At 39.4% G+C, this 27,520-nt stretch overlaps 1 long non-coding RNA gene across 1 annotated transcript; it reads left to right on the forward strand.

Annotated features, from left to right (window-relative positions):
- Window positions 1-27,364, forward strand: LOC117017612 (uncharacterized). Its single transcript, XR_004422101.1, has 4 exons — window positions 1-52; window positions 5,554-5,694; window positions 14,093-14,378; window positions 27,088-27,364. It is a non-coding gene; the product is annotated as an uncharacterized LOC117017612 (long non-coding RNA).
- The last annotated feature ends 156 nt before the right edge of the window (window positions 27,365-27,520 follow it).

Consider the following 27,520-nt stretch of genomic DNA (forward strand, 5'->3'; position numbering starts at 1 on the left):
AGAGAGACTCAGACACTTCAGCTGGAAAAAGCTTGAAGTCCTGTATTGAATAGTACATCATTTCTGGGCAGGTATTTCTTATATTTCCTCCCTTTCTTAGACTTTATTGTCAATTCACTCAGTTCACAATTTGCTTGATGCCAAAACCCACCCTGTCCGCCATCTATCACACCCATCTCTGCTCCATTTTCACCCCAAGCTCCCCAGAATAATGGATTCTAAGATCCCTCCACTTTTTACCCCCAAGGCTTCATTGCATGAGGAGCTACTCTTATTATGCCATTTATTTCCCCTTATGTTCTTGCCCTATTAAAATATTTTTAGAAACTCAAAGTTTGAATAAAAGGGTCAAATAGTGTTACAGGGCTGTTAACAAAAGGCTGTTCCAGGTCCCACTTCTCTTCATTCCTAAGCCCTACCCTGACAGAGTGTCATTTTCAACTCTTGGCTTTTTCGTTGGGTATAAACATTCGTGTTTCCAAGCAATTTGTGTATTATTAATTGTTGTTATTGTTGTTGTTTTTTCCATTTAAGAAATCATGTATTGGCCTCCTACCATACAAGATGAGAATTTTAGTTCTTTCACCATCTGCCCCTGCAATACACACACGTTTCCTCCCCACATTCCATAATGTTTTCACAATTTTGGTTAAACCAATACTAAATTTTTACAGGATTATGGTTATATGCGATTAATAATAGCTGAGTCCCAAAATACAATTACATTCCTTTGTTTTATAAATTTTTTTCTGGAGTTATTTTTCTTCATTAAATTTCCTATGAATCTATCAATGTTTTGCCTCCAAACTCTTACAGAACTGTAAAACTCCTTTCTACAGAGTCATAAGCATCAAGCAGATTATTGTCTCTCTCTTTGGGCCCCTCTCAGTGCCTGCCAGTCTTCCTCTTGCTCTGATATGCCCTGGGTGCCCCTCCCAGGCCTGTTGCCTCGATGCCCCTGGGTCTTCTTTCTACCATCACCCCCTGCCATTATGTTCTCTTCTGATTTAGCTCCCCTATTTCCTCTTTCTTGCTTTATTGTTTCCCTCCCCTACTCTTTTTTGGAGGAGCAGTAGCTTCTCAAGAAAAGGTACATGGGAGGTAAATTTTTGAAAATGTCTTTATACTATTCTCACATAAACTGAGTTTGACTGGCTTTAGAATTCTAAGTTGGAAAGATTTCTGCACATAATTCTGAAGGCATTGTTCTACTGTGTTTTAGCTTCCCTTGTTCCTCTTGGAAAGATCAATGCAATACTGGTTCTTGATTCTTTCTTTGTTAATTCTCTCTCTCTCTCTCTCTCTCTCTCTCTCTCTCTCTCTCTCTCTCTCCCTCCCTCTCTCTCTCTCTCTCTCTCTCTCTCTCTACCTCTCTGTCTCTCTCTGTCTCTCTCTCTGTCTCTCTCTCTGTCTCTCTCTCTGTCTCTCTCTCTCTCCCTCCCTCCCTCTCCCTCTCCCTCTCCCTCTCCCTCTCCCTCTCCCTCTCCCTCTCCCTCTCCCTCTCCCTCTCCCTCTCCCTCTCCCTGTCTCAGCTTTTAGGATTGTCTTGTCATGCTGCCATTCTGAAAATTCACAGTGAAATGTCTTTATGTGGTTCTTTTTTTTCATGATCAGTGAACTTCTTCAGTCTAGGAAGTCACATTTGTGTTTGGAAAATTTCTTGTATGATTTTTTAAATTACTTCGTCCCTTGATTTTATATGTCCCCTCTTACTGGAACTTGAATATAAGACTATCTCGATTTGTCTTCTAATTTCTTGCCTTTCTTCTATCAGTTTCCGTTGTTTAACTTTTGGTTCTGGGAAATTTCCTTCATTTTAACTTCCTATCCTTCCCATTTGCTTTTTTTGTATTTTTAATTTTCAATAACACTTGCAATCCCCAAGAGCTCTTTCTGGTTCTCTGAATGTGATTTTCATCTAATAGTATTTTGTTCTTGGGTGTGTTATCTTTTCCTCAGAGGATGTTAATAGCTTGTTTTGTTAAAATAGTTTTGCCTGCTCCCTCCATTGTTTCTCCCGTGTGTGTGCTCATGTGCCCTTCTCAACTAGAATAAAGTCAATGAGCTGCCGCTCAGCTCCTAGGTGGCCAGATGCTCAATTTGTTGGAGCGTGGGCTCTCAATCACAAGGTTTCCAGTTTGACTCCCGCAAGGGATGGTGGGCTGCACCCCTGCAACTAAGATTGGACATGGACCTTGAGCTGAGCTGCTGCTGAGCTCCTGGATGGCTCAGTGGGTTGGAGCGCATCCTCTCAACCACAAGGTTGCCGGTTCCATCCAAGGGGTGGTGGGCTGCGCTCCTGCATCTGGACCTGGAGCTGAGCTGGCCCTCCACAACTAAGATTGAAAGGACAACAACTTGACTTGGAAAAGTCCTGGAAATACACACTGTTCCCCTGTAAAGTCTTGTTCCTCTTCCCCAATAAAATCCTAAAAAAAAACAAAAACAAACAAACGAAGAAAAAAATGAACTCATTGGAAGTTCCAGTGTGGGGACTCAGCTTGATGACTGGGGAATTTCACTGTAAAATTTCTTTGGTGGGGAGGAGGAGGGACCCCAAATTCTCAGTATTGTTGGTCTTTTTTTTTTTTTTTTTTTTACTCAGAGAGGATTTCCCCATTCTCCTGACTAAAAAAAGCATAAGCCTGGCTTATAAGATTCTGAGTGTTTCAGTGGGCATGAGAACAAGGAGCCTCACCATTCAGTCTGAAGACTTTCACTTCACCCCTCTGTTTCCATTAAGCTCAGTCACCCCTGCCCTCTGCCATGTATGGGATCCCCAAGTCCAGCACCTCTCATTTCAATCCTTCCTGATGGTGTTGGGAAGAAATAGTCATCTGGATCTACAGGGTTGGGAAGAGGCTGGGGGTGGATGGGGGCCAGGGAGTTAACTCATCCTCTTATAGACTTTCAGCAAATCCTCTTGCTTTTTCCTCAATTTTCAAATTACCTGGCACCATCAATTTGTGAGCCTTTTTGAGGTTCTGTGGTCCAAATTGGCTTGCTTCTTGTTGTCTCCCACTCCATGGTCACTTACTTTTTAAAACTGTCATCCCTCTAGTAAGTCAGTTCCCATTCAACTCTCCACCGTCTGTCTTCCAAAGATTTGTTGATGTGTCTGGTCATTTGCAGTCTTTTCTTCTCTTTGTCTCTTCATGAGTTCATAATTGTTACCTTCATTTTAGTAACATTTTAGAAGAGAATATAGGTTAATGATGGTGTTCAAATTGCCATATCTAACTGGAAGTTATTTTACTTCCCTTTTCCTTTCCTGATACTTAACCCCCCTTTTAAAAATTATTTATAGCAGTAGATACTGCATTTTGAATATGTTGGTATTGAAAAGCTTGTATTTGTTGAATAGGCTGAAAATAGAAAATTTGCATATTCTAGAATTGTGAGTAAAGGAAAATTGCCAATAGCTTTTGGTGTTCGAAATAAGTCCAAGGCAGTAAGAATTTTCAATTTCCAAAAGAGGCAGTGTGGTCTCTCTCTTTCAAATTTATTTAATTTTTTAAAATTTATGAAGAAATTCTAGATTTTTTTTTCAAATGTGAAGACTTAGTTTTATTTATTTTTTTATGTTTCAGGTGTATAAAACAACAGAATGATTAGACATTTACAACCCTCATAAAGTGATAACCTTCTCCCACAAGTCCTACCCCTCTGACATCATATATAGCTGTTACAATACCATTGACTATATTCCCTAAGCTGTACTTTACATCCCATGACTATTATATATACGTATAATTATAGTTGACATTCAATATCATTCTACATCAGCTTCCGGTATACAACACAGTGGTCAGGCATCTACACAATCTATGAAGTGATCCCCCTGGTAAGTCCAGTACCCATCCAGCACCCTACGTGATCTTTACTACATTATTGATTATATTCCCCATACTGTATTTCATGTTCCCGTGACTATTTTGTGACTACGAATTTGTACTTTCTAATCCTTTCACCCTCTCCCTCATCTGCCAACCCCCCTTCCCATCTAGCAACCATCAGTTTTTCAGTTTGGTTTCTTGAAGCACAACACTGGATGGTGGTCAGGAGTTCTTGTTGCAATTTCAACTCCCCTACTAGATAGCTGTGTAATCTTGGGCAAATTAATTCTCCTCTCTGGAACCCAGTTTTGTCCAGAGGAATGTTTCTCTCAGCTGTTTATTTCTATGCCTATGTTTTTAAGTTCCTGAGATTTAGCACTCACCAAAAGAATAACAGTGGTTAGGAAAGAATCATGGGTGAAGGCAATCACTCTCAAAAAGTGTCCAGGTTTCAATGTAGTCCTTAAGTTTTCATTTTCCTCTATGAAGTCTCAAATAATCTTCTTTAAATTAGGGGAAAACACTTTTATCCACTGTCTCTGAGTAATTCCTGGCTTTGTTTTGAAATCACAATAGTTTCCCCTAATCTGAAGGGGATACAATCCAAGATCCCCAGTGGATGCCTGAAATTGTTGATAGTGCCAAACCTTATATAGGTTATGTGTTTTCATATACATACCTTTTCACCTAAAGGAAGCACTTTACAGCTTTTCTTTGGCATATCTGAATTGACAGCATCGCTACTCTTGCATTTTGGGGTCATTATTAAATAGAAAAAAGGTTACTTGAACACAAGCACTGTGATACCATGACAGTTGATCTGATACCCAAGATGGCTACTAAGTGACTAATGGGTGGGCAGTGTATACATCGTGGATATGCTGGACAAAGGGATTATTGACATCCTGGGCGGGACGGATAGGATGGTGAGAGATTTCATGATGTTTCTCAGAACAGCACACAATTTAAAACTTATGAATTGCTTATGTCTAACATTGTTCATTTAACATTTTTGGTCAGTGGTTGACTGTGGTGACTGAAACTGTGGAAAATGAAACTATGTATAAAGGGGCACTACTGCATTTTTATCTTAGCTGAAAGTATCATATATTTGGGTAGCTGGTACTTATGCATGCACTTCTGGCCACCTGTTTGGAGCTTAGCTTTTTAATGCATCCTTTCACAAAATGTGCCTCAGAAACTTCTCGCGTGCTGATCCCTCTCTCTGAAACACTCTTCCCTACGCTTTACTCTGATTAACTCACACTAATCCTTTAGTGCTTAGCCTGATATTCACTTCCCCAGAGAGGCTTTCCCTGACTCCACAGACTTTAAGTTAAAACCTCTGTTATATGTTCAATTTTCCCTTTACTTTTTTTTCTCAACAGCTCATATTAACCTTCTAAATAAAAAGTGCTATCCAGATATCTGCTGTTGCCTCAGTTCCTTGGCATGTGCTCTCTCTGTTTTGTATCAGATCATCTATGTACAAAGCTTGGCTTTTTCACAGGTTTCCATAAGAAATTCACTTACACTGTGAATGTTAATAGAATTTACTCAGGATTTGGAGGATTTGAAGGTGAGTGGAATTGTAAATCACATGGCCTTCTGTCTCTTTCCAGTCTCCTTTCTCCTTCCTCCTTTCTTCCATCTGTGTTCTCGAAATATTTCCTACTTAATTGCCCACAGGAACTCTATGTTCTCTTCTATTATGCAGGTGGTTCTCTCCTTTCCCTGAAGCTTTGGTGCCAGCTGATTTCCAGGCAAAATAATCTTTGCTTCTACCCAAACAAGAAGAAAATACAAGAAGTTACCTAGAAAATACAACAAGTTCTTTCCCTGGGAAGAATTTCAGTAGGTAATGCCCCCCACGCCCATTTAGTTATATATTTATTTGTGCAATTGCATGTTTAATGCCCTCTTTCTCTACTACACCTTAAGTCCCATGAGGGAAGGGACCTAGTATATCTTATTTCTTGCTATATATGCTGTTCTTTGCCCAGGGCCCGATACATGGTAGGTGATTTAATGAATGAATTGGATGACAATAATACTTCACAGATTCTAAAATCACCCATTTTCCATAGAAAGAGACTCTTGACACGGCAAGGAATTTAATTGTAGATGTGCTCTTATCATTACATGAGGGAAAGTATGGAAGAATAACTTTTTATAGTGGATGAAAAAGTGTGTGTGTGGGCGCGGTTATTTAGACTCAATAAGAAATGGCCTGGAAAGTTTTAAGGAGCCAGGGTTAATTCATTCTCTTTGCTCTTGGCCCAGAATATGACCCTTGAATGATTAAGGATTTGGGAGTAGAATAAAAGTAATAAAAAGTTAATGTATCCTTAGTATGTTCCATGTATTGTTTTAGTTAATTCTCCCAACAATCAAGATATTATCCTTATTTTATGGATAAAAACACTGGAGAACAGAAAATTTATATAAATTTCCCACAAATACAGCTAGTAATTAGAGGTAGATTTCATACTCACAGAGCCTAACTTCTTAGCATCTAATTTTAAAAAGGTTAAAGGTAAGGAAAAATTCTTATATTAATCTTCATTTTTACTATTTCCAACGCTCTTCATTTGTTTGTATAGAGCCAAATTTCCATTGATTAGTTGTGTTCCTCTTACTTGAGGAACTTCCTATCGCATTCCTTTTAGTGTAGGACTCCTGGAAATTAGTTCCCTCTGCTTTTTTGTTCAATAAGATATTTTTAAAATTCATTTTTGAAAGATCTTTTCACTGAGTATAGAATTTTGGATTGACAGTTTTCTTTTAGCACGTTAAAGATGTCACTCTATTGTCTTATAGTCTGCATAGTTTCTGGCTAGAGGTCTGTGATAACTTTTTATTCCTTTTTATATAATGTTTCTTTTTTTCTCTGGCTAACTTCAAGATTTTCTCTTTACCTTTGGCTTAAAACAGGTTAACTATGATATGTCTGTTTGTGAATGTGTGTATGTATGTGTGTTTTAATCCTGCCTGTAATTCTTTGAACTTCTTGGATCTGTGGTTTGTTATTATTCATTAATTTTAGAAAATTCTTAGCCATTAGCCCTTCAAATATTTCTTCTACTCTGTTCTCTCCCCTTTGCACCTGGAAGTCTAATTACACATATGTTAGGACATTTGCTATTATCTCACAGCTGTTGGATGCTCTGTTTCATGTTTTCTATTCTTTTTGGATCTCTAGTTCAACCACTCTGGAGGAGAATTGCCTATCCCCCGGGAACCTCTTCCCTTATTTCAAATTAATTTCTTATACCCCAGAAAGCCTCTTACCAAACATTTGGTGACCACTGGATTATTCAGTTCCATGTGATGCGTTAACAGGCAATTACATGGACACAGAGACAGAAACTTTGATTTGTTCATGTAGATTTTTTCTATATAACAAGATGAGAAGCAGGCATAAAGAACTGAGTAACTTGGCCAAGGTCACACAGCTGGTAAGTGGTGGAGTCAGGCTAACTGGCTCCAGAGACTATGTGTGTACCTTATAGTTCTAAATACCAAGTGCTTTCTGCCACACTAGGGTGGAAACATCAGCCTGAATGAGGGAGTTGACTTGAAGGAACTTTTGTGCTTTTTGACCATAGTGTGGATGTGTAGAAGAAGAATGATACCTGTCCTGACTCTTTGACCACTATTAGACTTTTTCAGTGGTAGTCCATGTCATGGGAATCTTTTCTTTCTGTATCTTAACTTACCTGACAGAGATCACTTTCAAGAGCAATATTCATTCCTAGCTATTTTCTTAGCTTCGGAACTGAGGTGAAGGGATCATAGCTGGCTGAAAGTCCACCTCTGACTTTAGCCCTCCATTTCTGAGGAAAGATACAAGCAAGGCCACACTGCATGTGTAAGGCACCATGTTTGTTATTATCTCCAGAAATTGCCCATCCCTTAGAGTGCTGACAAGGACAGCTGATTCTGAAAGATGGTGTTTTTAGAAAGGTAGATGTACCTAGAAAGAAGCAGCCTGAGGAAGCAGTTGGGATATCATAGCTCCTCCAAGCCACTTTAAGGCATTCCCAAGAGCAGGAAGCCTAGAGTCCGTGCGTACTGCTGGTCATCGCAACCTTTGGTAAGCAGTCTCCTTGGATTTCTAAATTCTTTAAAACCCAGGGAGTAAGTACTAGAAAAGGACACAAAAGCATAGGCAGTGTATGCCATAGGACATCAAGCTGGTAAGGCAACATAGAGGGACCATTATGGAAGAGATAGACTCCAGGAATTCAGCTCAATTCTATAGTCACCTATGCTGATGCTCTACTAGGAATGCTTAAAGCTGCGATAGACATAAAAATAGACACTGATGAAGAAAACATGTAATACACATTAATCACAGAAATAGTTATCAAGTGCTTACTATAGAAAAAGTACGATTCTAGATACTTTATAGGCTAACAGAATTTCTAGATAATATCTCTGGCTCCAAGAAACTTGAGTCTAACTGAAGAGAAGATACACACATAAAAAGCTAGTCCTATAGAATAGCATTTGGGAGAGACAGCATGAGATAGTAATCCTAGTATAGGCATGCTTGGTTTCAAATCTTTTACTAGTCTTGTGATTTTAGCTAACTACCTGAACCACATTTTCCTTATTTTTGAAGTGGGAATACTATCATTACCTTATACATCTATTAAGTATTAAATGAGAAAAACATCATGTAAAGCACCTAAGTCAATGCTAGGTGTATATTAAGACCACAATGATTGTTGAATCTAAACGTAACAAATAAGAAATAAGTGATTGTATTATTTTCTAGGGCTGCTGTAACAAACCACAAACTGAGGGGATTAAACAACAGAAATTTATTCTCTCACAGTTCTGGAGACTTGAAGTCCAAGGTCAAGGTGTTGGCAGGGTTGATTCCTTCTGAGGACTATGGGAAAGAATATGTTTTATTCCTCTCTCCAACTTCTGGTGGTTTTCTAGCAATATTTGGTGTTTCTTGGCTTATAGACACATCACCTTGATCTTCATGTTCAAATAATGTTCTCTGTGTGTGTATATGTGTGTGTCTGTGTGTGTCCCTTTTTACAAGGACACCAGTCATATTGGGTTAGGGGCTGACCCTACTCTAGTATGATCTCATCTTAATTAGTTACACCTGCAATGACCCTATTTCCAAATAAGGTCATGTTCTGAGGTACTGGGGGTTGGAACCTCAATATATGAATTTGGCAGGGAAGGGGGAACAATTCAACCTATAACAGTGGGAAAGGAAAAAACTTCTAGAGAAGATAGAGAAGATGGAGACAGATCTCTAGTATCCAGGGTGATCAGTAACATCTTCTTAGATCACATGGGACTTGACCCAGCATGTGGCAGTTGACAGAAACTTGGTGGTGAGGCACAGGGGGAATTATAATGGGAGAAATGTGACAAGCAAAGATATAGAGGCAGAAATGTGTAGTTATGTTTGAAGGAAGCCAGCCTGGCTGGACTGGAGAGTAAGAGCTAGGAGTACTTTGGAGGCCCTTGACTACTGAAGTAAGGAGTTTGTACTTCGTACTCTTGGCAGGAAGAATCTATTGAAAGATTATGACACATATCTCAGAGACAAATAAGCAGTTCAAATAAGACCTGAAGTATGTAAATATTTGCTTCAGTTATTGAAAATGACACTAGAGACCCATATTACTAGTCCATTTACTACAAGTTACTTTGTGGTAGTGAAATTAAATTGAGTGAACTCATCCTTTTTATCTACTCTGGAGCTCTACAGACATTCAGCCCCTTGGCTGGTTGGACTCAGAGGCATGATCTATGATCAGATGAGAGCTTGTTTGTGGGCCAGGTGACCTGAATCACATGGATTTTAGGTCAAATTGATAGAATACATAGTGTTCTTGTGGTGAAGGGAGGATACACAATGGAGATCTGGCAGATTGTGTTAATCAGGAAATGCTAGCGAGGAATGGGGAGCTCTGAGAGAGGAACAGGTGGCTCACTGAATGGAGATATGAGAGAAAACATCAAGAGTGTTCTCAAGAAGATCAGTCTTCATAGGTTGCCACAGTTCACTTCCCAGGCTGATCATCCTTGTTCCATTAGGATCTTAACACCTACGTCACACCAGAACCAAAACCTCATGGAAAAGTAAAAATGTACTAAACTAATCAATCATTTCGTCTATAGGATTCCAATTAATTTCAAGGGAAACTGCTGTTTAATCTCAGTTGTCAGTTGCTGTGGCATCAAATCAGCACAGTCTTACTGTCGGACACATCTGACATGTCACTCAGTACAACAGCAACATCTGGCACCATGCAATTCTTGTGGGCAACCCCACAGTCACCACAGACTATATAGGCTCCATAAATAACTTGTCAGCACTCCCCACTGGTGGCCAGAAATTTCCACTGGGCCTGAAAGGCTTAGCTCAGGATGTAAGGCATGGTATGGGAAGGTTTTCTTGCCCTGACTCTTGGAATCAAGCCTGGCACTTCGGTGGGCGAGTTTGCTAGGACTAAGTCCCTTTCCTTGGCATGTCTGTGTGTTTTCAGTTCTTCCGAGTTCTGTTTAGAAGGACTTCACTGTTGGTTCTTTAGAGGCCAGTACTATGGTCCTATTACATAGAGAACCCAAACTCAAAGCAAATGCAATCTGATCACACTCACCTGATGTGTAAGTACTTAGATTTTGTATATAACTAACATGTGTGTTAACACTGTATGTTAAAATGCACTGGGTTCTCTGCACCTGGGCTTGTTTCCCTAAGATCTCCCATTCACTTGAAAATTGCACACCAAAACTATTTTCTTTCTACAATGACCCTTGGCCCTGATCACCCCCAGCCCAAGCATTGAGATAATGCGTATAAAACACACTTATTGCTTGACACTTGACATATTGCAAATAAATGGTACAGTGTCAGATGGTTGCTGGACTTACCATGGTGATCACTTCTTTAGTATAGGAAATATAATCAGTGATATGGTAACAAATATGTATAGTGCCAGGTGGGTACTGTTAAATACCTATGATGTATACCTGAAACTAGTATAATATTGTATGTTAGCTATATTTTAATAAAATCTTAAAAAAAAAGAAATCTATCATTTAGTTGACTAAAGAAGACATTCATACATGTATACAATAAGTAACCTTAGGAAAATATTTATAAAACTTCCCAGATTCAATGCAATTCCTATCAAAATAGCAAGATGTTCCTACAGAAATACAAAAATACATTCGAACATTTATATGCAATCTCAAGGGATCACAAGTCGCCAAAAATATCTTGAAAAAGAACAAAATCGAAGGTCTCACCCTGCCTGATTTCAAAACTTACTACATAGCTACAATAATTAAAATAATTGAAACAGTATGGGCATAAAGACAGACATATAGAATAAAATAGAGAGCCCCAAAATAAACCCTTGCATGTATGGTCAAATGATTTTAAACAGGAGTCCCAAGATCATTCAAAGAGGAAAGGATAGTCTTTTCAACAAATGGTGCTGGAAAAACTGGATATCCACCTCCAATAGAATGAAATTGGACACTTACCTTATGGTGTATACACAAATCAACTAAAAATGGATTTTAAAAAAAATCTAAATGAAAGAGTAAAACTATAAACTCTTAGAAGAAAATATAGTGTAAAAACTTCATGACATTTGGCAATGATTTTTTGGTTATTATACCAAAACAGCATAGGCAATAAAGGAAAAAAAATAGATACATTTAACTTTATAAAAAATTAAAACTTTTTGTGCATCAAAGGACACTATCAACAGAGTGAAAATTCAAGCAGTGGAATGGGAGAAAATATTTGCAAATCATATATCTAATAAGGTATTAATGTTTAGAATATGTAAAGGATCCCTATAACTTGACAACAACAAAACAACCCAATTGAAAAATGGTCAGGGCCAGCCCGGTGGCTCAAGCTGTTAGAGCTCCATGCTCCTAACTCCGAAGGCTGCTGGTTCGATTCCCACATGGGCCAGTGGGCTCTCAACCACAAGGTTGCCAGTTCAATTCCTCGAGTCCCGCAAGGGATGGTGGGCAGCATCCCCTGCAACTAAAATTGAATACGGCACCTTGAGCTGAGCTGCCTCCCGGATGGCTCAAGTTGGTTGGAGTGTGTCCTCTCAACCACAAGGTTGCCGGTTTCGAGTCCCGCAAGGGATGGTGGGCTGCGCCCCCTGCAACTAACAATGGCAACTGGACCTGGAGCTGAGCTGTGCCCTCCACAACTAAGACTGAAAGGACAACAACTTGAAGCTGAATGGCACCCTCCACATCTAAGATTGAAAGGACAACAACTTGACTTGGAAAAAGGTCCTGGAAATACACACTGTTCCCCAATAAAGTCCTGTTTCCCTTCCCCAATAAAATCTTTAAAAAAAAAATCATTCATTTAAAAAACAAATGATCAAAAGAGTTGACTAGACATTTCTCCAGAGAAGATATATACTTAGCCAATAAGCACATGAAAAGATGCTCAACATTACTAGTCATTAGGAAAATTAAAATCAGAGCCACAACAACCTACCACTTCACATTCATTAGACAGCTAGTATAAAAACAAAATGAAACCAGAATATAACAAGTGTAGCAAAGTAGTGGAGAAATGGGAACCCTTGTGTACTGCTGGTGAGAATGTAAAATGGTTCAGCCACTATGGAAAACAGTATTGTAGTTTCTCAAAAAAATTAAACATTAAATTATCATGCAATTCAGCAATTGTACTCCTGGGTATATACCCAAAAGAATTGAAAAGATTTGTACACTAATGTTTATGGCAACGTTATTTATAATAGCTAAAAGGTGGAAACAACACAAATGTCCATTGACAGATAAATGAATAAACAAAATACAATGGAATATTATTCAGCTTTAAAGAGGAATTAAATTATGAAACATGATAAACATGAATGAACCTTAAATATATTATGCTAAATGACATAAGTCAGACACAAAAGGAAAAATACAGAGGGTGCCAAAAAATGTATACACATTTTAAGAAAGGAAAATGGTATTAAAATTGTAATACTCAATATATACCAATAACAAAAGATGAATACAAGTCATGTTTGACTTCTGCAATTACAGGAGATGATCAAAATGGTTGCCATCAGCATCTAGACACTTCTGATTATGGGGAACTGCTGCTTGAGCAACGTTGACCGAAGTGTCCACTTGTATACATTTTTTTGGCACCCCCAAAAATTTTACGATTCTACCTATGTGAGGTACCCAGAGTAGTCAAATTTATAAAGACAGTAATGATGGTTGTCAGGGGCTAGGGACAAGAAGAATGATAAGTTATTGTTTAATGTGTATGGAGTTGCAGTTTTAGGAAGATTAAATGGTTCTGGAGACGGATGGTGGTGATTAACAGTGTGAATGTATTTAATGCCATTGAACTGTACACTTAAAATGGTTAAAGTGATAAATTTTATTATGTTTGTTTTACTAAAATTTAAAAAATACCCAGGGAATTCAGATGGGAAAAAAAAAAAAAAAAAAAAGAATGATCAGCCTGGGAGAGAATGGAGAAGGATGGCTTCTTGGAGGAGCAGAGTCTTCATAGAAGTAATGACTTCAGATTGGCATAGAATGGAGGACACTTGTGAAAAGCTCAAAGTTGGGTTTCACTGTGGGAAAAAAAAATGTTTGCAAATCATATATCTGATAAAAGGTTAGTATCCAAAATATACAGGGAACTCATAGAACTCAATAGTGAAAAACAAATAACCCAATATAAAAATGGGCAAAGGATCTGAATAGATATCTTTCCAAAGAAGATATATAAATGGCCAATGGGTACATGAAAAGATGCTCAAAATCACTAATTATTAAGGAAATGCAAATCAAAACCACAATGAGATATCACCTCTTGCCTTAGAGTGGCCATCACAAAAAGACAAGAGATGCTGATGTGGAGAATAGTGAACTTATACAGTTGGTGGGATTGTAAATTGGTACAGCCACTATGGAAAAGAATATGAAAGTTCCTCAAAAAATTAAAAATAGAACTGCCATATGATCCAGCAATTCCAGTTTTAAGAACATATCTGCAGGAAACTAAAACTCTATGTTGAAGAGTTTGCACTCCCGTGTTCCTAGCTGCATTATTTACAATAGCAAAGACATGAAAACAACTTGTATCCGTTGATGGATGAGTGGATAAAAAAGTTGTAATCTCTCTGTCTCTGTCTCTGTCTCTGTCTCTGTCTCTCTCTCTCTCTCTCTCTCTGTCTCTCTCTCTCTCTCTCTGGCAGACGAAATTACTCAGCCACGAAAAATGAGGACATGCCTCCTGTGACAATGTGGATAGAACTTGAGGTTATTATGCTAAGTGAAATAAGTCAAAGACAAATACTGTATAATCTCACATATATGTGGAATATAAAACAACAACAATAAACTCAAAGAAAAAGAGATCAGATTTGTGGTTACCATAGGTGAGGGTTGAGGGGAGCGGGGATTGGATGAAGGAGGTCAAAAGGCACAAGCTTCCAAGAGAAATCAGTACTCACGACGTAATGTACAACATGATGACTACAGGTAAGACTGCTGCATGATATACACGAAAGTTATTAAGAGAGTAAGTCCTGAGTTCTTATCACAAGAAAAAAAATTCTATTTTTTTTTTGTATCTATATGAGATAATACATGTTATCTAAACTTACTGTGGTAATCATTGCATGATATATGTAAGTGAAATCATCATGCTACACAACCTAAACATATACAGGGCTGTATGTCAGTTATATCTCAATAAAACGGGGGGGGGAAGTAGGGTCTAGTATGGAGTGTGCAAAGAGACACGGCAGGAGCATGCTGGCAGAAGCAGCAAGCTACATTGGGGCTCTGTAAGAGATGAGGCTGGATAAACATGGGTGGTGGGGTGAGTCTCCAGGAGGAAGAGAGCTGTGTGGTGGTCACTCGGAGAGACAAGAGCAGGCTGTTGGGCAGAAGCCACATGCCAGGAAGAGGGACCATTGCTGCTATTTTACCAGGTCTAGGAAAGAAACAGCAGGAAAAAGGAAGCAGGGAAATGGCTAAGATTCTCCTGAAGTCACCCAGGCCCAAGGTATCAGGGCCAGGGCTAGGCGAGTGGTGGGAATGAGGGGTCCTGACAGATGTTTTCAGTCAGGGGTGATCCTATCTCCTACTCTTGGTCCCCAGTGGTTGTCTTGGTCCTCTGCAGTGGGGAGGGTTGGGTAGGAACACTCCCACCTCCTCTGTTTGCAGCTTTCCCTTTAACACGTGAGTCAGGGAATTTCCAATTAAGATGACAGAGTAGGTAAAAGCTGTGCTTACCACCTTTCATGACCACATCAAAATTACAGATAAACTATAGAAAAATGATCACTGAGGACCTTCTGAAGTCTAGTTGAATAGAAGTCCTACAACTAAGGACATACAGAAGAAGCCACCTTGAGACTGGTAGGAGGGGTGGAGACATGGAACAAGCTGGTCCCACACCCATGTGTGGTGGTTAAAAATCAGAAGGGCTATCGGGGCTTTGGAGGACCCCTGAAGAGTGAGGGGTCCCAACCCCACACAGGACTTCCCAACTAGGGTCCCAGGGCTGGAAAAGGAAGTCCCCATAACTTCTGGCTGTGAAAACTAACAGAGCTTGTGTCTGGGTGAGATGAAGGGTGGCTGGAGTCCCAGGTGCTCCTCTTAAAGGGCCCGTGCATGGACTTACTTGCTGACAGACTCAGTCTGAGCTCCAGCATTGGGGTAGAGGCTCCAAAGTTGCCAGGGACATATGGGGTGGAACTGAGCTATCTGGCTTCACGGAAAGGGCTGGAGGGGAAGCTTTCTCCCAGACAGAAGTTTTGGCAGAAGTCAATTTTCCTTTGTCGAGCCCTTTCCATTCCCAGGATGCAGACGCAAGCAGCTGCCATATCTGTCTTCAATAATTTGGCTGAAACCATTCGCTCTGCTCTGGTGATTCCCTGAGACCCCTGCCCCACCCAACTTGCAGGCATACGCAAGCTACTTCCAGTGGCTGTTCCATCCAAATGGCCTGTTTTGGCTCTGCTGCAGACTTTCCTAAAATCTCTCAAGGGTTCACAAACTCCAAACAAACAGCATCTGGTCTCAGCATGCCCCATATCTCTTCCTAAGCAGTCTCAAGCCTGGCACTAGTGGCAGTTGGCCTAGGTTTGCAGCTTAGCCTCTCCCAGGCACCTCCAACACCAGCACTGGTGGTGGTGTGGTGGCGTCCATCTGAAGACTGCTTTGTGGCTCATGCCAGGTGACCCTAGGCTGCAGCTGAACGTGGTCTTCAGTGCGACCCCTCCCAACAGGCCGTGGAGCTGGTATGCCCAATTTCCAGCTTCAGACCAAGTGGGAGCACCACCCAACTGCCTCCATGGATGACACACACAAAAGGCAGAATGACAGGTACTAGAGCCCCGCTAAACCAAATCTTGCTTCTTAGGGTCAGCCTCTCCACAATAACTCTTCCATGCCCCACTGACATGCAAGCACCAACCAAGGCTCAACTACAACAGGAGGGTATACACAACCCACATAAGGGGCACACCTGTGGTACCTAGCTCACGTGACCAGGGAGACTGTGCCACTAGGCTGCACAGGACACCTACTACACCGGGCCACTAAAGCCGGGAGATATAGTAGCTCTATCTAATACATAGAAGCAAACACAGGGAGCCAGCCAAAATGGGGAGACAAAGAAAGATGTCGCAAATGAAAGAACAGAACAAAGCTCCAGGAAAAGAACTAAATAAAATGGAGACAAACAATCCACCAGATGCAGAGTTCAAAACACTGGTTACAAGGATGCTCAATGATCTCAGTGAAAACTTCAACAAAGAGATAGGAAACATAGAAATGGAGATAGAAAGCATAAAAAAGAACCAGTCCGAAATAAAGAATACAACTCTAGAAATCAATTATGATATCCATATGCAAAATAATACCCTGGAATACGATAATCAGTTTCGTTGAACTTACGACGAACTTGCAATGACGAAGAGTTCTTGGCCTTCTATGATGTGCAAATATCATAACTGTGTTATCGGCACACAAAATTTCTTGTACCATGTATCTGTTCTTGTATTTTGTAATTATTTGTTACATAAAACTTCTTGTACCATAATATGTAAAAAAAAAATGCTAAAATTCCTTTGTAATTAAAAAAAAAAAGTATCTAAATATAAACAAATAAAAATTTGAATTAAAAAATTAAAATGAAAGATTTTCTTCCCAGAAAATTTGGGCTAAAAATGCCCTATACATGGCAAAATACAGTAGTTACCTAGAAGGGAGCTCCCAGAAGACTGTCAGCTGATTTCTCAACAGAAACTTTGTAGGCCAGAAGGGATTGGCAGAAAACATTCAAAGTGATGAAAAGAAAAGAAAGGATCTTGGTTGTAAAACCAAGAATACCCAGCAAAGCTACCATATTGAATCAAAGGACAGATAAAGAGCTTACCAGACAAGGAAAAGCTAAAGTTGTTCATCACCATGACGCCAGTAGTACAAGAAATATTAATGGGATTTTTTTTAAGAAGAAGAGGAAGAAAAAGATAAAAATTTGAATAATAAAATGGCAATAACTACACACCTATCAACGATTACTGCAAAGGTAAATGGATTAAATGCTCCAAACAAAAGGCATAGTGTGCTTGAAGGGATAAGAAAACAAGACTCTTACATATGCTGCCTATAAGAGACTCACTTCAGATCAAAAGACACGCACAGACTGAAAGTAAAGGAATGGAAAAGAATATTTCATGACAGATATTTCATGACAATGGAAACAAACAAACAAACAAAAAACAACCCAGGGTAGCAAAACTTACACCAGATAAAATAAACTTTAAAACAAAGGCTATAACAAGAGACAAAGAAGGACTCAGTAATTCTACTTCTGGGTATTTATCTGAAGAAACCCAAAACACTGCTTTGAAAGGACATGTGTAGCCATATGTTCATTGCAGCATTATTTACCATAACCACGATATGAAGCCAACCTGATTGTCCCTGAATGGATGAATGGATAAAGAGGAGGTGGTACATATATACAGTGGAATATTACTCAGCCATAAAAAAGAATGAAATCTTGCCACCTGCAACAGCATGATGGACCTAGAGGGTAGTAGGGTGAGTAGAGTAAGTCAGACAAAGTCAAATGCCATATGATTATACTTATATGTAGAATCTAAAGAATGAAATAAACAAACAAAACAGAAACAAACTCATAGATACAGAGAATACTTTGAGGGTTGCCAGATGGGAGGGGATTTGGGGGGTTAGGTGAAAAGGAGGAAGGGGTTAAACAGTGCAATTTGGTAGTTACAAAATAGTCATGGGCTGTAAAGTATAGCATAAGCGATACAGTCAGTAATATTATGATAACTATGTGTGGTGTCATATGGAAACTACAAGTAGATTTATCAGGGTGATCACTTTGTAAGTTATATACATATCTAATCACTATTTGCACACCTGAAACTAATATGAGTATAATATTGTATATCAACGGCAATTGAAAAATAAAACAAATTATTTAAAAAAATATTTACTACCCTCATACATTATTTGTTTAAACTAATCAATTTAAAAATGCAATATCTGCGAGGCACAATAAAGTGGAAGGCAATAAAAGGAAGTATGCCTGTATATATTTAAAAAGTAAATACATATAATGTGAGTCAGACACGAATGAGGGATAGACAGAGGGTGTTTATCTAGGGAACTGTGTCCATATGATTGTCTTGCATAGTAGGTGAGAGAGTTGAATTAGATGCTAGTACAGCTCTGATAATTTCTCAGTTCATACCATGTACAGGCACAAGGTGAGGCAAATACCTCAGTGAACGACAGGGATCTGTTCTCATGTGGCCACCTCCCCTCAGTTAGTGTCATACCTGTTTCAATGAATTCACGTGTGCCAAAATGCCTCGCCTAATAGATGCATAGAGTAGATGCTCAAAATGGCACCTATTGTTTTTGCTGCTCCTCATGTGCCTACGTCTCCCATTAGAGTCGTTCTTCATCACGTCGTCATTGCTCATGTGTGCTATTTGCACTCTCACCTTTAACCCTTTCCCTGGTTTTTATAAAACTCATCCTACATCACCCACAGATACTACCCCAGCACAGGCATGAGTTCATCAGGCGTGAAGCAGGATTGACATTGCCTAGCAACTGGGAAAATAGCTCCAGTAGGCCCCACAGGAGCTCAAGAAACTCATCCTTGAGGCATGTGGGAATGGAAGAGCTTCAGCTGCAAAAATATACAAATAAACTGAATTGGTCCTCGAACATCACACTTCATATGCTTGACCCTCAGGGGAATGATCTTATTTGCATCCTGCTTTAGCACTCTCTTAAGCTCCAGGATGTCAGATAAGAGGAGCAAGCAATTAGGGTTGGAACATCGCTAAGCCTTCTCTCAGAAGATTCACACGAAGACTCACATACATATGCACAGCAGTGTACACGTTCAGATGTGCATGTACATGCAGTTTGGGCCGACTTCCTGTTCCATTGGTCTGCACTGAGTCGGAGGAACTGTTTGCACATCAGAGGCAATCAGCCATCCTGTATGTCTGGATCAGAATGAGGACAAACGTTGCTCGGGTCAGAGATTTTGTGCAACCATCTGTGATGGAAACCTAACTCCATTTCCTGGTCTTTCTCCATTGCACAAACTGTACCAGGTGGGAAAGTTCAACACTCAGTGGACAATATGCTCTGTCAGTCACACAAAGTGGGGAAGGGGGTGTGTGTTGAGGAATTAATTTACATCTGTGGCAACTGGTAGTCCTGGTTTGCTAATAGAGAGTTGCTTCAGGTGCTCAGTTTCCATAGAGCGGTGATTTGCAGGTAGTGAGGGATTTTTCAGTAGAACAGCTATGCTGAAGAATTTTCTGGCAGATTGCTGGGCAAGAAGCAGGATTAGGGCCCAGAGTGTAATGCAGTGACCCCATGAGAGTTGCTTTGTCCCCCAAGCTTCCAACCATGGAAGTTGGTATGATAAGAAACTAGAATACAAGTTCTGCAGAGATAAAGTCCCACCCGTGAGTGATAATTCATTACCAGGAAGAGAGTGAGGTTGGCTGGGCTCACATACTGAAGAATAGATTCAGGTTGACTGGGGCTGAGTCCTGGGTCTGCCAGTCACTGGCTGTGTGACCAAAGGCAAGTCCCCTTATGTGAAATGAGACCAGTGATACTTCACAGTGTGGGTGTGAGAATCATTGAGGCTGTATGCACATGGTTAAAAGCCCAGACCCTGGAGCCAGAAGTAAATTATCTCATTCTAACCACCTAACATTTGTGTGAGTTTTTCACATCCCTGGATTCCACAGCCAGCTCACCTTGGGTGCTATATCTGGTCTAGTATCATGAACTCTCCTGTTTCTCAGTCTCAAGCCTTGACTGTTTTACTCCTACTCGATCACTTTCTGTCTTTTGACCATCCTTGCTCCCACTAGTCACACCTTGACTTCTTTCACATCTGTAATGGCTTTTGTTTTGACCCTGTGGTCAACTCCTAGCTTGTTAGAAAATGATCATTCCCCAAGCCTACATACAATATTTATAAAATAACTTAATATTACAAGGTTTAAAAAAATATTAACCTAACTCACATAAGCTTAGACTGAGTGCTTTTACTTCTTCAGTCATTATCTGAGTCTTGGGGCTGGACTACAGCCAGGGTTTTTGGGATTCAAATCTAACATTTTCCTCCTATGAAAATGAGGTGAGATTAGGGTGACCTTGAATAAATTGTGAGCCTGAGCTAATCCAGGATAAATCTGAAATGAAAAAAGTTCTGTGGAAATGGTCATCTCTACATTCTTACTTACAATTCACTCTGCATTTCACTCAATTTGGCTTCCAGCCTCACCTCTTTATTGAAACAGCTTTTGCTAGAATCAATAATATGTGCTCTATCAAATTGGCATCATTCATTTTTGGGGGGCTGTTCTATATTTTAATATGAATTTTTATTGATTCAAAGTATAAGGTATATTTAATTATTCAGAGTCCCAGTGGCTGATACCATCACAAGCATTGGATTAGAAAGAGAACACATACTTAATAACAAATAGAGAGTTTAGGCACAATTTCACAAAGATTGTTTTACCTTCAGGAAATCCAGAATGCCTAGAAATTATTAAAATTTTAAAGAGGTTAGTGTTTACAAGTTTTCCCCCTCAACTTTGGCTAAATGTAACCACATTAAAATACTGGCATAGTCTTTGATCACGAAGCAGGAATATACAATGGCAGATTTATTTTAATTCTTACTCAAGAATGATACTTAAGCAAAGCTCTCATTCAGTAAGATATACACTAATATATATTAGGAAAATAACATTCTAAATTTTATAGCACATTCCCAGGTAATGTTAACCAGACTAAAAAATAAAGAGAACTAATGCAATTATATATGTCCTTGAGCTGAGAAGTTTCTCAAGTAATGGAGTCATGTTCAGGAAATAATACTTAAAAATATAAATTCTTATGCAGTAATTTCTTAGTTAAATAAGTTTCAAATTCTTCAGTTGACAGCAATACTTAATAAAGCTTTAATTGTAAACTCTTAGCTTGCAGCATTTTGATTTTTCTTGAATCATGAAAACTTCTAAGTGCCATTAAATATATTATCTTCTGTTTCTTCTTAAAGAACTAATATTCATACAAGGATCATTATCGTTTTCCTCATCTGATTCAAAATCAAGCCTTTTAGCTCTTTGGCTCTGGGACAAGAGTAAGCTGGATGATGTGCTCAACCACCTTTTTAGCAAAAATGTCTTCTTTCACATCTGATTTATCCTCCTCAATCACCTTCTGAATAACATTTCCGGAGGGCTACTGTCTTACAAACTTAAAGGGTTCAGTAACGGACATATTTCTAGATGATGTTCACGTATTGTCCTTTGAATTTCTGCTTCAAATAGAAGTCTCTACATCATTGCCTGGATTACCAGTTCACTTTAAAGGATACAACTCAGGAAACAACTAAATGAAATGAAAGAGATGCAGAGGGCAAGTGTAGGGGGAAGATCTTCCGGACCCTCTCCTGTAGTACCCGGCTCTCAGCATTTCTATGTATTCACCAACCCGGAAGTTCCACATCACTCATTCTTCATCCTTCTTGTTCACTATGGGTTTTCACACCCCTCCCCATTCCCTCCTTCTTGGAACACTCTGTTGCCTTCTGTGATACCACACACTCGTGGTTGTCTTCCTACTTCTCTGGCAGTTTCTTCTCTACTACCTTCGATGGAGCTTTTCTTTCTGCCCAACCTTTAAGTTTAGAATTCCTCAGGTTTTGATCCTAGATCACCTTTTCATCTCACTTTGCTTCCCTTCTGGGAGATCTCACCTACTTACATGGCTTTAAATACCATTTCCCAAACTTATTTTTCTAGATAAGACTGTTCTTCTGAGTTTTACACTCACATATGCAGCTCCTGTTGATTCTAATATCTACTACCCCAATTCCATCCACTTCTCTCTCTCTCCTCTGCCCCTTCCTTTGTTCATACTCACCATCCTTCGTCTGGACGACTGTGACAGCCTGTGAGACGCCACTCCATCTTCATTCCGATGTCTTCTGTACTCAGCAGCTCAAGTGATCAGACTCTGTCATTTGCCTATGTAAAACTCTTTAGTGGCTCATCATTATTCCCAGGATCAAGTCCAATATTATTAACATGGCCTGTTAGGTCTTGAATGATCTGACTCTTAGTCGTGTCTTCAGTACTCTGGTTTTCTTTCAGTTCCTTGAATTTACCAAGTTTCTATCCCTCTCAGAGCCTTCTCACATCCCCCTTCTTTGCCAGGTGTGTCTCTTTTACATACTTGTGTGGTGATATGGACTTTTCTTTGTAGCACTTATCACAATTGCCACCAAATATTTGTGAAATTATTTGTTTATCATCTATCTCTCCCACGGAAATATCTTTTAAAGTCAGGCACTGACCATATCTCTTTTGTTCAACTCTGTATCCTTAATGCTGAGCACATGTTTTATTTGACTCACTAAATACTTCTTGAAGGAATGAATAAACCTGTAAGGGGGTGAAGGGATGGGAAAATCCTGGTATCGGGCTTTTGCCTGAACATTGAAAGTGGTTGCTCAAGTTGGTGCCTAAGGATATAAGTGAAACCCAACTTCCCTTCAGATGTAGATATTAGATTCACACAGCGGAGACTGTGTGTCAAGGCCTTTGGGTGTCTCCAAGGACAGCATTGTGTGTGAATAAGCTTGATGACAACAAATCTATGAGACTACAGGGTGTACAGATTGGTTGAGTTGTGAAGAGGGAGATTGTGACATTGTCTTGCTTTGACAAGTAATGAATTGGTAGCTTGTTGCTGTAAAAAAAAGCAGAGTTCAGGCTGAAGCAACCAATAAACTTGGTTTGAATTCCAACTCAACAGCCTATTATCTTGTAAAATCAGGCAAGTTACAAAGCTTCTCTGAGCCTCCAGGTTAGGTACCTATTTCATTGGGTTTTGTGGAGATTAAATGATATAATCTATGTTAAGTGCTCAACTCAGCATTTGACACATAGAAAGAACTGACTAAATGTTGCTGTTGTTGTTCTTATTGTTGTTAGTAGTACCAATTCTCTAATAACAAACTGTTTGACCTTGGCTAGGTTGCTTCCTCTAGCTGTGACACTCAAAGATTCAGGGAACTTTTAGGTCTCATCCATTCTATTATTCTTTAAAACACTTCCATGGATGGGGTAAGAATCCTTTCTCTTTGTAGCCATGCTCAGTTGGACTTGTTCTGGAAAATAAGCAAGAATGACACATAGAGGGGAAAGTCCATAACAGTCTGGCTTGGTCCTGCCTGGAACCTGGTACTTTTGGGTGGGACTAGAGGCAGATGTTTCATGACAGCCACATTATACACATCTTTCTGGGAAGGATGGCAGGAGAAGAACCAGAGAAGAAGGATGACTTAAATTTATTTTCTTGGAAAGAAGATTTTGTTGGCAAGACTTATGCTTTGCCTCATAAATGGGCAGGGAGGCTAACTGAGCAGGAAGAACTGGGTTTGAACCACTCCCTCTCTCTTGGCTAGGCCCAAGAATATGGCCTCTAAGAGCATGGTCCTTGGCTCATACTCATACTTTCCTTCTTCAGAGGTCCCAGGCTGTCTTTCTGCTTCTTTGGTGATCTGCCATTAATTTGATACATGTGTAATTTGAATCCGTTTGGGTGAAATGTGTAGGAGGAAAAGAAAAGAATTCAGAGGACAATTACTTCAAGTATGGAGATATGGGGGCAAAAAAATGGAGGGATCCCTATGCAAAAGATAGGATTCTATCCAGTTGAACCACAGAAAATCCAAAATTAATAGTTGTTTAAGCAAAATTAAGGTTGATTTCTCCCACACATTAAATGCTAAGGAGGCAGACCAGGATTATTATTGTGATTCTGCAATTATAAGTGACCAGACAGACATTTGCTCTGCCATCTTCAATATGCAGTTTCCATATTGTGGTCCAAGATGGTGCCTCCAACTTTGGGCATCACTTCTGCATTCTAGGTAGCTGGAAAGAGAAAGAGAAAGGGGGAGGGGATGGGCACATGCCTTCTCTTCAAGGGCATTTCCCAGAAGTTGAGCACATTGCTTCAATTTATATCTCACTGGCCAATACTTAGCCACATGGCTACATGCAGTTGCAGAGAGACTGGGAAATGTGTTCTTATTCTGAGTGGCCACATAGTCATCTAACTTTTATGGAGTTCTGTTACTGAGGAAGGAGGTGAGCACAGGTATCAGAGGACAATTAGCTGTCTCTGCCATACCCTGAAAACAAGAATGGGCACTATAGAGTGATGTTGTCATAAGAACAGCCTTGGGAGTTGGCTCTGGAACCAGGCAGCCAGACCTGATTGGAATGTTAATTCTATCTGATGCTAGCTGTGCAATGTTGAGCACATTTCTGAATCTCTCTGAGCATCAGTCTTCTCTTCTGTGACACTGATAATAACTACTTCAGAGAAGTGTCACCAAAATTAAACAAGGTGATGTCTATAAATTGCATAGTGTCTTTCCTGGCAAAAACAGTTGGAAGTTTACAATAAGTCTTAATGATTATGATGTTTGTTTTGGATGCGGAACCTCCCCAAGGACGCCCTTTTCTTTTGACCCAACTGGAAATATGATTTCTAGCTAGTCATCATCATTCTTGTGAACATTACCCACACCCTTCAAAAAGGTCATCATTTTCTCTTTAAATAGATTAATCTCTTGCTCAGATTTTAAGTTCCTCTGAAAGCTAGGATCTACTGGACAGAATGGAGCCCTGACATTTTTAAACTAATAGCTTATCATAAGAAAATATCAGCAAATTCCCTCTTCGATTATTGCCTAATTCTCTCAAACATGCATTTAATTGAGGCTTAATAAAGCAGTTACTGTCCACTCGTTAAAAACTGCTTATTAAAAACATATTCGTTGCCTGTAGTGCAGTCGTAGAACACCAAAAGCAGTTCTAGCCTGCACTTCTGCCTTCTCTTCCACCAACTGCCTAACAGCCAATGTTTGTGCTTCTCCAAAAGGACTTTATTAACTGCTAATCATTGCAGGGAAGAAATGTGCCAAAGGCTACTCCTATCTCCATCCTAGTGAGGAACATACACCAGCCCATGCCCCTAAAATGTAAGGGATATGGTCAACTCGAAAACATCTGCTGTGTGGCTTTCTTGTGCAGGCTATGGATCTGTACCTGCTGCTGGACTGAGGCAGGGCCAGGCTTTCTATGTTTCCTTTGCACAGTACCAGAAGTGTCATGTATGATTTCTGATAAAACTGCAGGATAACTAATAATACTTGACATTTACGGTATGCAGAGTTTTATAATTCATGAAGAATTTTCATGTTGACTAAAAAAAACAAGGATAATACCAACATTTATTGGATATATAAGTAAGTATTTCTTATATATTATCTCTAAATTTTATCGTCTAGCATTACGGGCATTATTGTATGCCAGTGTTACAGATCAGTAAACTGAGGCTCAGGGAGTACAGATGATTTGTTCAAGGATACAAGCTCAAAGGTGGAAACTCTCAAAGAGGCAAACTTGGGGCTCATATGCGTTTTCCTGATTCCACTATAATTTCTTGCTTCAGAAAGGAGCCAAGTAGAAGAAAGAAGAGGACAGACCTGGGCCATACAAATGCTACCTGGAAGAAAATATTTTAGAAACATAACTGAATGGTCCCTGTTGGAGGAGTCTACAGTTCTAAGCAGCCTGGGAGTCACACGTTCTCTTGCCTTTTCCCAAGCTCTTTTCTAGCTGGGGTGAGAACAGCAGCTGTTTCTGAGGGTTACTGGCCAGGAAGGCTGCGGAGACAGAGAGAGAGAGAGAGAGAGAGAGAGAGAGAGAGAGAGAAAGAGAGAGAGATGCTGTCTTCAGACAGGACAGTCCAAGCTCAGTGCCATTGGCAGGCTGTGGTGGTCACATTATAATAACAATAATGCCATCTTTTCCTATTTTATATTTAATATTAGTTTTCCTTGGCCTCTTTCATTCTATAATTATCTCTCTTATAGTAAGAATCATATTTCTTAAACATCAATACATATGCCTTTTCTTATAATTTCTATAAAACAGTTCAAATTGTTTTTCAATATTACACGTACATAAAAACTACTGAGTAACATGTAATATTTATTTTATCATTTTAATGTGCTCTGCAGTTGGGTTATTTTGTATTTTTATGCACAATTTTATGGCTTGTTTTCATTTCCTATTTGCTTTAATTGTATTATTTCTATATGTAAAATATTTACTGAATTGAAATGCAAAATATTGAAAAGCATATATTTCACTCTCATCAAAACTTCAACCTATTTTCTCTAGGGAACCATTTCCATTAGTGTCAAGACTCTTCTTCCAATTTATTTTGCAAATATATATGTGCATGTATATAAGGGTATTTTTACACAGATACCCATATATTAAAAAGCAAATGTTCTTATTTCTTATTTCCTTATTAAAATAAAACAAAATGTTGAATTGTTAAATCAGACTTAACATGGATTACAGATTTTATCTAGAGTTCCAATTTACGTATCACTCAAAGGACATATGAAAAAGCAAAATACTGGACAAGCATTCTTCCTGTAAAGAGGTACAGCTCTCCCAGTGCCTTTTTTTCTCTTGCAGTAGGACATATATTCTGCTTCATGTTTAACATGTAAGGATTAAGCAATGAACGTGAATTGTTGCTACTTGTTTTGCAGGGTTTCCACATGGAGGACAGCTGATTTCCTCTATCGAGGGAAAGAAGGTGTTGCTGCAACTTAGGAAGAGCCAGATGGAAGAGGTGTAAGGTATGTGAGGAGGGGTGGGGAGCTTCCATGCTCTTTGGATCCACCGGTCTCCTGGCACCTCCACGTCTTCACCAACCCGGAAACTCAATTACGCCATTTGATCCCAGTTTCATCCGTGCCGTTTTGAGCGCTAGGTGCTCGTCACTGAGTTAAGAGCTTTATAAACACTGTTTCATTGAATTCTCACAACATTCTTGCAAAATAGACATTATTACCTGTTTTACAAATGAGGAAATTGAGGCTCTCAGAGAGTAATGCCTGGCGAGACACAGCTGATAAGGGATGGACCCAGAATTTTCTAGTTAGTCAGACTCCACCAAGTATTTAACTATTATATTAAATG

Source organism: Rhinolophus ferrumequinum, chromosome 25 (genome assembly GCF_004115265.2).
Source record: "Rhinolophus ferrumequinum isolate MPI-CBG mRhiFer1 chromosome 25, mRhiFer1_v1.p, whole genome shotgun sequence".
Lineage (NCBI taxonomy): Eukaryota > Metazoa > Chordata > Mammalia > Chiroptera > Rhinolophidae > Rhinolophus > Rhinolophus ferrumequinum.